General features: G+C 38.1%; 1 long non-coding RNA gene across 1 annotated transcript in view; it reads right to left on the bottom strand.

Annotated features, from left to right (window-relative positions):
• The window catches only part of LOC105496351 (uncharacterized), a 31,384-nt gene extending 19,385 nt beyond the window's left edge, over positions 1-11,999 (bottom strand). Inside the window, exons 1-2 of the long non-coding RNA XR_011613356.1 lie at positions 11,492-11,999; positions 6,019-6,264 (exon numbers count right to left, since the gene is read on the bottom strand). This is a non-coding gene — a long non-coding RNA (uncharacterized lncRNA). The remainder of the gene's footprint in view (positions 1-6,018; positions 6,265-11,491) is intronic.
• Between the last annotated feature and the right edge of the window lie 605 nt (positions 12,000-12,604).

Genomic DNA, 12,604 nt, shown 5'->3' with positions numbered 1-12,604 from the left:
CATTGGAAACAGTTATCTAACCTACTACACTCTCAATCCACCTGAAGTGAATAGTGAGTAATCCCCCATTCTTCCCCAGCTCCCTTCCACAAATTCACACCAGGAATTCACATAAACCATGAAGACTATGACTAATCTTGGTAGTTGGGTTTCTAAATCAATGTTCGAGAAGAAAAGCTTCATTAAAAGTGTCATTAACCCCTGAAATTGTAAGTATTCAAAAGCCCGCGGGTACATATCCTTTCTGTTGAGAGAGTCCAAAACTTTTACCAGATCCTCAATAAGAATTTCAGAACTACTTCTCTCAGTAGCCTCATATTCACAGCCAGGAGCGGTTCTTTAGCACAGCAGCAAGACACAGCTATAGTATTAGGTTCTGAACCTGGGATATTCAACAGCCTGATCCAGTTTGCACGCAATCATCCTCCCCAAGAACCTCACTCAGAGCATCTCAGCCTAAACATCACCTCGCCACACCAGCCTTCCCTGATCACTTGAATTGATACAACTCTTCTCATCCCCAGTTACTTCCCTATCCCATCGCCCACGTTATTTCCTAGGTCTGACCGAATTTATGTGTTAGTTACTTATTTTCTGTCCCCTCCCACTAGAATGCAAGCTCCGTGTCCTTATCTGTCTTGTCCCGAATCTTAACGTAGTGTCTAACACATAGTGGAAGCCCCATACATATGTTTAATTTATGAAATGAATGAATGAATGAGTGAATATAAGCATCACTGGGAAATGCTAGATAAAGCTAACAACCTAGCTTGGAATTCATGGGTCTCTAGAGAATGCTCTCCCCAAGGTGTTTGTGGGAAGTTTTGTAAAAGTGTGTGCTAAAATGCACACACATGGTGGATGGGCTAGGAGAGAACTATGGGAAAGAATTAAAGTAGTTTAACCATCTGTGCTTTGTTCTTCACTTGACTTATGAGTGATCAGCTTCTAATGAAAAAGACATTTCTTCAGACACACACGAATTCATGTGTGCGCACACACACACACTCACACACACACTAGAGTCTCTTATATGTGAGTCAATCTCTTAGACTTGTGGTTCTCAGCCAGAGGCAATTTTGTCCCCCAGGAGACATTGTCAAAGTCTGGAAACATTTCAAATTGTCACAACTTGGGGTGGGAGAGCTACTGGCATCCAATAGGTAGAGGCCAGGAATGTTGCTAAATATCTTGCAATACATCCCACTTTATCACCCACTACAAAGAGTGTTCCAGCCCAATATGTCAATAGTACCAAGACTGAAAATTCTTGTTCTATAACCAGAAACTTAAAGATGTTTACACACACATCCATGGCATGGTAGGATCCAAAGACTATCTTGGCTAGTCAACTCTCTAATCTCTGATCATGATGTCCAGATACCAGGCTTTAATCTCATTCTTGAAATCTCTGTCTTTCTAAAGTTTCGACAAATATTTACCAGAAAACCTCTTATGAAGCCATCACTTTCATATCTATTCTCTCATTTGGGGAGTATTGCAAAATCCCGTTTTACTAATGAGGAAGCTGAGACTCAGAGAAGTTAAGTCATTTGTCAAAGTCATGCAGCTAGAAATTGCAGTCAGGGTTCAAGCACCTATTTCACTGAATTGTGCTCAGATGTCTTTCTTCTGGCCACCAGCACTTCACTTCATGTTCTTTTTGAATAGTTTTGTTTTACATTAGTTTTCTCTGTATGGAGAGCCCCAAGCTGACTTGCTGCATATCAGTGCTCCAAAGAACCCTCTTGTTTAGTCAACTTCCCTATGAAAAGACACAGTGAGCACCACCCAAGATGCATAGATATTTGCTGCTGCTGCTGCTGCTGCTGCTGTTGCTGCTGCTGCTGCAGAAGCTTCTATCTCTCAGTTCATCTTTATTCCTTCTTTTTGTTTGTACTTGCACAATTTGGGGCAGTTCCAGGCCTTTTCTCTCAACCCCAAAGTCTGCCAGCCTGAAAAGTGTCAAATTGAAGCCCTCCTAGATTCAGGAGAAGACTTTCCTGGGTTGGCATCCATAGAAGAATCCCTCACACAGGGTCACCAACAACCTAGCACCTTCCCAGGGGTGTTCCCTTGGTTCTACAGCAAGACAGCTCCACTGTAGCTATAGTGACATCCAAAAATTAACACCATTAATGCTCCCAGTGCCACTGAGTAAATTTTTAACCCTTTCCTGCCTGCATGTTCAAGTTACACAGTCAATACACAGCACATGATAAGTGCACAGTTAATCTTTCAGATTAATCTTGACAATAAGCAAACAAACAATAAATGAATAATATGTACATACATAAAAATAACCTGAAAGTGTTGTTATTCTTGTGGTACTTGGCGTTTTAATGAAGAACTTTTTATTTAGTTTATCTATTCATTCAACAAATAGTTACTGAGCTTCTTTGAAGCTCTAAACCCTGTTCTACATGCTAAAGAAAAAAGTATAAACAAAGATAGGCAAGGCCCTGTCCTCAGAGAGCTTACATCCCAGTGGCAGGTCTGGACTTTGGTCATGGCCTTTTTAATGCATAATTATGAAACAGAATAAGTGATCTGAGGAAATAGTGTGGGGGCTGTGAGAATGCTTATCAGGAGAATTTCACTGAATCTGGCCAGGGCTGGGCAGAGAAATCTTTCCTAAGGAAAGATCCTGAAGGGCCCTAACCTTAAAGGAAGATTCTCCAGTGTGAGAATGTTCATGATCTGAAGCAATTAATAAGCATGGCATTGGGAGTAGGATATGCCACCCTCCTGGGGTGTCACACATTCCACATGTGCTAGGTGACACCCTTTGCCAAGAAGCAGAGCTGGGTTGAACGTTCAGTTTTCTAGGAGAAGCAGCTGAATGCAGTAATCTTTAGACTTTCCATTTGCTTATTCACCAAAATAACTTTGAAAATGTGGTGCCTCCTATCAAAGGATATCATTTTTAATATGGTGAATATTGAAATTGTTAAGCAAAACTGTCAAACACTCTTTAAAATGTAATCAATAGTAAGCATAGTAATTTCATACCCACCATCACCCATTTAAAAAATGAACATGCTGTCCTGTAACAGTCAGATATTTTACATCCCTCACAGACTTTTAAGCTCATGTAATACATTTTGATGCTTGAAAATCTTTGATTGTTCATTTTTATGGCTGCATAGTATTTCATGGTGCATATGTATGTACCACAATTTCTTTATCCAGTCAATCATTGATGGGAATTTAGGTTGATTCCATGTCTTTGCTATTGTGAATCGTGCTGCAATGAGCGTACGTATGCATGTGAAGAGGATCAGGAAAAATAACTAATGGGTATAGGCTTAATACCTGGGTGATAAAATAATCTGTACAACAAATCCTCATGACACAAGTTTACCAATATAACAAACCTGCACATGTGCCCTTGAACTTAAAATTAAAATTTAAAAAAATCTTTAATTGATCATACCTATCTGCTACAACGATATGTAAATAAACTGACTTTTAAATTTTGCTTGTAATACCTAGGACTATATGGTTCAAGTATTAAAAAGAATTTCTTCTATATGAATATGTCATTATTATTACTAAGACATGAATTAAGGCAAGATATATACATTATAAATTTTGATAAATATTTATTAAGCAGAAAGAAATCAATTGTATTGGAAATTCCTCTATTACTGGGGATGATTATGACAAATTACATGAAAGAAAGAGGATTCAGTATTGATTCTATTTCTTTTTTGTGTTTATACACATTAAATGCCCAGAAAATTTGTTCACAAAATAGCTACATAGAAATGGAAGCTTCTTTTTTAAACGTTGTTATTCAAATCATTATTGCAACTGAGTTATGGAACAAAAACATCAAAAATATTTTCTTAATGTTTTGAATTATCCTTTTGGTGTCCTGGAAGTTGTTTGTGATAGTCCAATGCACAGTGGTGAGACTCTCAATGGGTAAAGGTACGGTATTTTGTGTTTCTTATGAGAAATGGGAGATTATTAAATAATGAGGAGAAATTTTAATGTTATCGTGACCAAATTTAAGAAAAGTTCATATGGAAGTTGATAATCTAAAACCAAAGTTTTTCATATGTCTCTCAGAAAATACTTATAAATCTTCAGGGTACATATACCCCAGTTTGAAGGCTTTGAGAATTTTATCAGCCTTTAATCAACTCTAAAGACTAACAATATCCTTGGTTTTTTTGTTCAACATGTTGACCCTCCCCAATGTGGGAGAGAGGCCATCTCGATGGCTGCTATGAACAGCCTCATCCTCCTTCAGAGTGAAGGGCTCCCTTCTGGATTTTTCATACTATATGCCAGTGCAGGGTGGATTCTCCTGTTGAGAATTAAACACCAGGAAGAGAACAGATAGAATGGAATGAGAATGGGTAGCATAATTTGATCAAGAAACACTTAACTGGAACAGTGACATCTGACTGAGGTACAACAGATTAGTAGAAGTCAACTGGACCAGGAGGAAAAGTAGGAGAGGGAGAACATTTCAGGCAGAGAGCATGGCACATGGGAAAGAAATGAAGAAGAGAAGGGCATGAGGGGTCTTATAAGCTCAGAGGAAGAGAGTACAATTTATTCTTCATGCAATGGGAAGCCGTTGAATGGTTTTAAAGGAGGAACTCACATGGTCAGATGTATACTTCTCTATAGTCACTCTGGAAACTGCTGATGACCAAACCTCTGAAGCATAAGTCCAGAAGAGGGATGAACAAGCTAACCTAGAGCAAAATAGGACTGCCACCGCCTCCATTCTAGACAGCAGAATGCAACCTATGATCATTACTTGGCTCTTTGCAGCCCCTTCACAGTGTACCCCAGACACTGATACCTCCTTCCATCTCCATGCTGCTGAGTCACTTCTCTCAAACCCTGTCAGTGAACATTTGGCTTGCTAGTACCAGAATAAGACTGCACAGTTCTTCATTCACTCTCTTTCCAAACCAAATTACTGATCTGTTCCTTTGTTAAATTGCTTTGGTGCCTGATGACCTATATATTTAGGTGTGATCTTCTCCCCCAGAAACTTCTCCATATCTTTTTATTTCCTAAACAGAATGCTGGTGCAAGCTGTTAATGAATATTTTTACCCCATTATACATGATATGATCATATGAGTTGATATGGTACCTATGGTATATCTTATAGTATAACATAACACAACATAATATATTTGAGAGTTAGTCATAATGAGTTCATTGTGAATGATTTATAGCCTCAAGTAAATATGTACATAATTAATAATAATTGTCATTATGAAATGCATATTTGATTACCGAAAGCCTTTTTTAGATGGTATAAAGTTCCAGGTTAAACTATTTCCTTGTTTTATAAAATAAGATGAGAAAAATACAAAATTCATAACTATGAATAAATATTAAGTGACAAAATAATATATTGTAGGATAAGTCTGAGATGCCCTGGGTTCTGGTAGGTGGAGAGGAGATATAATTCATTTTGTTTCCTACAAAAGTTTTTAGAGTCCTTATTGTGTCATGCAAGTCTTTATAAATTTCCATGATACAATATACAAGGTTTCCCAAACACATTTGACCACAGAGCGCTTGTACATAGAGCACCCTCCTCACTGGCATTCTGCAGAACATGCTGCATAAAACACAGCAGCTGGAGAATGTCTCAAGCTTTCTTCATTTCTTAGTGCCCTGGGATTCTTAGACCCTACTTAAACCTGTTGCCAAATCCTATTTCTTAGCCAGAACACTCCTCATCCCCTCTTCTACCCTCAAGTCATCTTCTCTTGCCACCTTCAGTGCAAAATAATTTTTTTCCAGGTTTCAGTTTGGATAATTTGATTTCCTTATGGTCAAGAATCAAGTCTTACTCAACTTCGTATATTATAGTTGCCAGTTTATGGTAAGCACTTAGTTGTTAAGGAATGAATAGTAACCAGCATACAGCATACTTTATAAACTGTGACTCTTTTCACCCTTCTCCTAAAACAGAATATAAGAGATTACATAGGTATGTATAGTGTATTTCAGGGACTCACTGCAAGGAACTTACTGCAAATATTCACTGTGTTTGTGGTCTTCATGGATCGTGAAGCCAGTCTTTGCATTTTGTCAACCTCATAGTTGTATGGAGCAATATTATGATACTTCCACCACTCTCTGGTTTCTTAGAAGTTGCACTGATCTTCAACTGTTTTACACTCAGTCCAAGTTCTAGGTAAATGATTCAGGATAATCCTTCTCATTTTTTTGTTTTCACAAGCTCATGACCAGTTAGATGAGGAGATTGAGAGTTGAACTGGGGAAGTAAAAATGTAACTTGAACATCTGAAGAAAACCACTCTAGTTTCTAAATGCATTGACTTTCCTTGAGTTACAGTAAAAAGTGAGAAAAGCCACATTTCAGAAACTGCTGTGTGCACACATTTGTACATTAAAGCCCTCCACCCCAAGAAAGCCATGCAAAGCATGCAATACATTTCCCAGAAAAGGCAGCATGATGAAACAGATCCTCCTGGGCCACTGCTGTGTGCTTCCCTCCAGCTCTGCAGCTGGGTGTTGGACTTTCTTCTTTTCTGGTCTGCTCAGAAAGGCATTTTGTTCTTCAACAAAAAATACCTGGGCAGGGATTCTCTGTCATAACTGCTTAATGCCTGGTCTTGGGGGCAGAGATGGAGATCACTGTCACTTCCCCAGTGTGGTATCCAGGAAGGACGGCAGCTCTGGAAAGCCAAGCCATGCCTTCAAAGGATCTGTACTCATCTTTGGTCATCTTTGACCAATTCTCTATAGTTATACTCACAGGAGATTGTAAGAGGAAAAAAAATACAAATTCTTCCATGAGGATATCAAGCCTTCTTACTGCCCAAAGGAGGCTGTTGAGAATTGAACCTACTCTTCAGATCCACTAGACCTAGGCTTCTTTCCCCTCTATCTCTATCTGAGAATCAATATACAAGAACATATATTTTGGTGAATCAAATCTTTCTTCTAGTACAGATTCCACCCTTTTATAGGACTGAAATGTTTCAGATGCAGTGACCAGCCCTAAGTTTACAAAGATCGCCCTGCTCTTGTACTGCTTCCAGTCTAGTGAGAGAGAAAGGGATGTGGGAGAATGTTTATGATATGTTGTAATGAGGACATTCCCAAGGGAGACATTAATTTGGGTTAACCTCCTCTGTGGTACTCAGGAGAGCTAGACAGAGACAGGACTGCCTTAAGTAGAGGTTGAAGTATGAGCAAATGTTAACATTAAGGTAGGCTATATTATTCTATAGGAATACAAATTATCTATATCTAAAAGGATAAACACAATCGAAGTTTATTTCCTACTTATGTAAAGTCTAATTCAGATGTTCATAGTGAGACAGCTCTACTGAGTAGCTCTTGTTCACGCAGTGATTTAGTATCCTCATCCACATCAATTTAAGGGTTCTGCTATTCCTTAGGACCTCAGATTTCTTCTTCTGGATCTTTAATGGATTGTCTTCATCTTCACAATGAGGAATGACACAGAATATAGATCTCTCAAGAGGTTTTAAGAGTCAACCAATAATTGCCTTACGTCACTGCTATGCACATCACACTAGCCAGAAATAGTCATGTGGCTCCACTAAATGGTAAAGGAAGCTAGGAAATGTAATTTTTCTGTATTCCCAAAGGGGTAGGGCAGTGTGTTTGATTATAGTATTGGTTATACCACAATAGGATTTACCAAGGAGCAAGAGAAAGGCATTTCATGGGAAAGGAATGGGGATCTAGCTTTGAAAGTACATGGTGGCCTGTTCCTCATTGGGAGCACCAGGAAGAACAGAGCCTTTCAAGAAAAATATATTTGGAAATCAGACAGGAAAACTAATGGCAGACTAAGATATCTGTGGAAGAGGGTTGCAAAGAGTAAAGTTGGAAAGTTGATCTTGGGGTCAGCTGGGGTATAAGCTGGACTATTCCACTGGGACTAGTTCTTTCCTAAATAGTACACACTTGGTCTCCATTCCCTGCAAAAGGGAAAAGTCCCCAGAGAAGTTTCTACAAAGGATGATTTGACCTATTTAAAAACATGAGCTGGTCTTTCCATTTTTATTTTTTATGTCCAGAGAGACCCCAATGTCAGAGACCTAAAGATCTTCAGTTGAATCCAGGGTTTACTCTTCAATGCTGAAGCTTTCACCACCAGCCTGAGCCTCATGCAGACTGCTCCCTTAGTGTGCACCTGGAAGGCTTGAAATACACAGTCCATGAGTCGAGAGCACAGGTAATTTGCAAGCAAATCCTAAATGTTGGGTTCAGAGAAGGGAGTTTTTGAGTCCTATAGAGGTATGGTCTAAAATGTAGATTGGAGGCCTTCACAGAGAACTCTTTAGAAAAAGATGCAGGCCATCACAACTAGACTTCATGCCTACACCCTGTCTTCTCAGTCACCTTTGTAGGCTGTGAGATCAAATGTGTTGACTGATTCTAACTTCCAGTCTGTCAAAAGGCATTGTTTATTTTTTTAAGTTTAAATAATTATTGACTTCAATTTCTTTTGATTGTATAAACTTATTACAAAAAGTATGTGATACTGAAAAGTAGAAAAAATTACCCAAAATCTTACTACTCAAAAATTGAGCACTGAGCAAACATTTTCCTAGAACGTTCTTTGTATTTAAGACGGAAGGAAGGAAGGAAGGAAGGAAGGAAGGAAGGAAGGAAGGAAGGAAGGAAGGAAGGAAGGAAGGAAGGAAGGGTGGGTGACAGAGGATAAGGTATTACAATGAAACCATATTTTACATCCTGGCATAGTACTTTTATGATTTAACAGAAGCAGTGATATTTATTAAAAATTCAAAAGACAAATATTAAGCTTCAGAAAAACTGTCTTCAACTGATCCCTCATGTTAGTAAGAATGCCTTCACTTAAAATTCTTCTTAAACTACTCACTGGGGCTTCTCTGCCAGCTATCACTTTTTAGTCTTTCTTGATTTCTTCATTGACCAAATATTTATTGAGGGCCTACGCTGAGCCAAGCAAGCACTAGGCTAATACAGGGAATTAGAGGGAGCAAGACTGATGCAGTTCCCAACCTCAGACAACTTAGATAGAGAAGAGTGTTTCTAGAAGAATGGCTCAATATGCCAGAGAGTCTGGCTTCATCATTATAGTGTGAGGCCCAAGAACCTACATTTTCAACAGCTCTCCAGGTGACTTAGATGCACATTGCAATTTGAGAACCACTGTGCTAGCAGAGCTTTTATGTCAAAAAAAGATGGATAACTCATTGCCCAGAAAAAGCATGGCAGGTAAATGATTGTCTCAAGTCAGGAATCCAGGTCAGGAGTGAGCAATGGTCCAGTATGATGGAGCTAGACTGATCATTACGCACAAACCTGTGGTGTAATTATGGGTCTTCCCTGATTCATGTGCGGATCTGAGTTATCACTGAAATGCTGAGGACATTTCCTTTATAGAAAGCAGCATCTTTACAGGTAATGGATTTTGGCAGATGTTGATAGCAGGATATGTCCTTTGGGTAATCTACTAGATCCGTTTTCAAGAATTTTGATGCAGGAATGTTAACCCCAGCTTCTATGAATATCTGCCAGCAGTGACTTCTGTGTGCCCTGGAAAATGTCACGAGGACTTAGACTCTTAGCACAAAGATTCCCAGAGAAAGAGACTGAACTGCTGAGGATTAGGGTCAACTCAGCTACAAGCTGAGTCCTTGTCTTGAAATATGCAGCTAAAATAATTGTTTTTCTTTCTCTGATTGGTTGAAAGGAGATCAAACTTAAATGTGCAAAAGAAGTTAAGATCTAACGTGTATCCTGAGAGCGTACACAAGAAAGGTCTAGGTGAAAGAGAACTGTGCTTTCGCCATTTAAATAACACTACTTAGCATGATTACACGAAGCCAGGTGGAAATCCACTGATCTATTTATGCAATTATGAAAATAGAATGAATATGCTGCTTGGAGGATATATAATATTCAGATGGAAACCTTCAGGTTTTTGTTTTTGTTTTTTTTTTTTTTGAGACAGAGTTTCGCTCTTGTTGCCCAGGCTAGAGTGCAATAGCATGATCTCGGCTCACCACAACCTCTGCTTCCCTGGTTCAAGCAATTCTCCTGCCTCAGCCTCCCGAGTAGCTGGGATTACAGGCATGTGCCACCACACCCAGCTAATTTTGTACTTTTAATAGAGACGGGGTTTCTCCATGTTGGTCAGGCTGGTCTCGAACTTCCGACCTCAGGTAATCCTCCTGCCTCTGCCTCCCAAAGTGGTGGGATTACAGGTGTGAGCCACTGTGCCCGGCCTAACCTTCAGACTTTTGTCACCCTCTAACCCTTTAAAGCCCTTTAAAGACATATCTTTAAAGATATGTGTTTCTAATGACTAATTATAAGTATTATTTTATAAAATTCTGAAGTTGTAGAGGTCTACATAAACATCTATTAGATAATAATATTTATCATTTGAATGAGTGAGTGAATGAATGCTTGAGAAAATAAAAGACTAGAAATTTGTTTTAAAAAAATCTCTGAAACGCTAAATAATTATCACAAACTCAGTATTTTTTCCATGCTAGCTTATAAACTTTGTTTATAAATATTTTTAGCAATATTCAGATCTCATTTTTTTTACTGACATCAGTTTAGGCAAGAGAAAAGTTTAGTGTTTCTAGACTTTGGGACAATAAATATTGATTGCCATGAGCAGATTTAACTGATAGCCTTATAATTTAAAAATACAATTTAAAAAAATCAGATTCAAAATTCTAAAATCACAAAGGACTGGTGGCATACAGACAGGCCATAATACCCCAAGTACCTTTGAGGACATCACACATTGCAATAATTGACATTCATACTAATGACTTCAGGTGATCAAGAAATGTTTACGTTAGACCTGTATATTCTAGTTAAAAGACTTGGCGGTGTATAGTACAATTAAAAATTTTCTCCATGACTAGTTTTTGATATTTTATGGCATTGGCTTTTATCATGGGTAGAATTCACTTGGGCAGAAAGCTTCTTTCCCCAATGACTAGGCTTGTCAGATATAACAAATAAAAAACGCAGGATGCCCAGTTAAATTTGAATTTCAGCAAAACAACTAATTAACTAATCACTTTTCAGTATAAATATATCAGATCCAATATTTGGAACACACTTATGCCCCATGCAATAGTTGGGACACAATTATACCAAAAAATTGTTTTTGAAATTTAAATTTAACTTGGTGCCCTGTATTTTATTTGGTAACCCTACCAGTGACTAAAAAGAAATCTATATCTCAGAATTAGTACATTCTGGAATTGTTGCACTTAAGAAATCTGGCTAATTCTATGAGTCAGCTCCACAGGGCTTTTCGAAAAACTCTATAAACTTGAGAACAAAATAACCTTCTAATGCAAACTACCATCTTTCCTCTGAAAGTCGCAAGTCGAGTGAGATGAAAACTTGAGACAAACCTGCAGGAAGAATGCAAATAAAGACTATAAGCTCTAGGAGAGTTGATTTCAAGGAGCAAATTAACTCACCAAGGATCCTTGTGAAATCACCTCCATTGAAATGAGTTCTATGGTGAGGGCTAAGACTTTTATTGAAGACAAAACATCATGACACTCACTATTAAAATTTCCATGTAATGTTACTGGGGATCCTGTAGTCTGTTTCTCTCGCTCAGTCTTGACCTACCTGGAAGTCTTGTCTAACTCTCCCCTACCTGGTTAGCTGCTTCTTTCTCTGCAAGTCTCCATTTTAGTTCTAATTCCATGATTCTGTTAATTGTCTGTTTATCTGTAGAGTTCTTCCACTAGATTCTTTGAAGGACAGGGCTGTATTTTCTGGTTTTGTATTCCCAGTGGTAGAACAGTGCCTGGTATACAGTGAATATACAATGGGTGTTTGAATGGATGGAAGAGAGGGAGGAAGGATAGATGGATGGATGGATGGATGATATGGTTGAAAATATTATGTTGTACTTATGGAAAGGCAAAAAGTTGGCTCTTATACTTGTGTAAGAATAGTCATAGTCACTTTATTCATATTTGCTACAGCTTTAAAAAGCCAACTTATCCACAATAGAAAAATGGATAAACAAACTGGTATATTAACCCAATGGAATTCTATCTAGTAATAAAAAGGAACAAACTACTGATGTAGTATGCACAACATGGATAAACTTCAAAAATGCTGTGCTGAGCAACAGAAGACATGCAAGAGTACATAATATATGACTCATGGTTTTGTGAACATCTAAACATGCAAAACTTACTTGGGGTAGAAAAACCTAAAAACAAAGTTTTTCTGGGAAATGGAAGGTGCTGGGAATTTACTGGGAAGGGGCATGAGAGAACTTTCTGGATGATGACACTGTTCTGTATTGATAGTAATTTAGGTTGGATAAGTGCATACATTCATCAAAAGTCAATAAACACACACTTGAGATTCATGTGTTTCATTGTAAGCAAACTTTACCCCTTAAGAGGAAAAAAAAATGTAAACAAATACTGAACTCTGTCTACATGCAGTAGTATTTAGAGGTAATGTAATGATGTCTTCAATTTGCCTTGAAATGCATCCAAAAAATAAAATGGATTGATGGCTGGACAGAGAGATACACTGATACAAGATAAAGCAGGTATAGTAAA

The sequence above is a fragment of the Macaca nemestrina genome, chromosome 15 (genome assembly GCF_043159975.1).
Source record: "Macaca nemestrina isolate mMacNem1 chromosome 15, mMacNem.hap1, whole genome shotgun sequence".
In the NCBI taxonomy this organism is placed as follows: Eukaryota; Metazoa; Chordata; class Mammalia; order Primates; family Cercopithecidae; genus Macaca; species Macaca nemestrina.
This window is presented reverse-complemented; position numbering and strand designations above follow the sequence as displayed.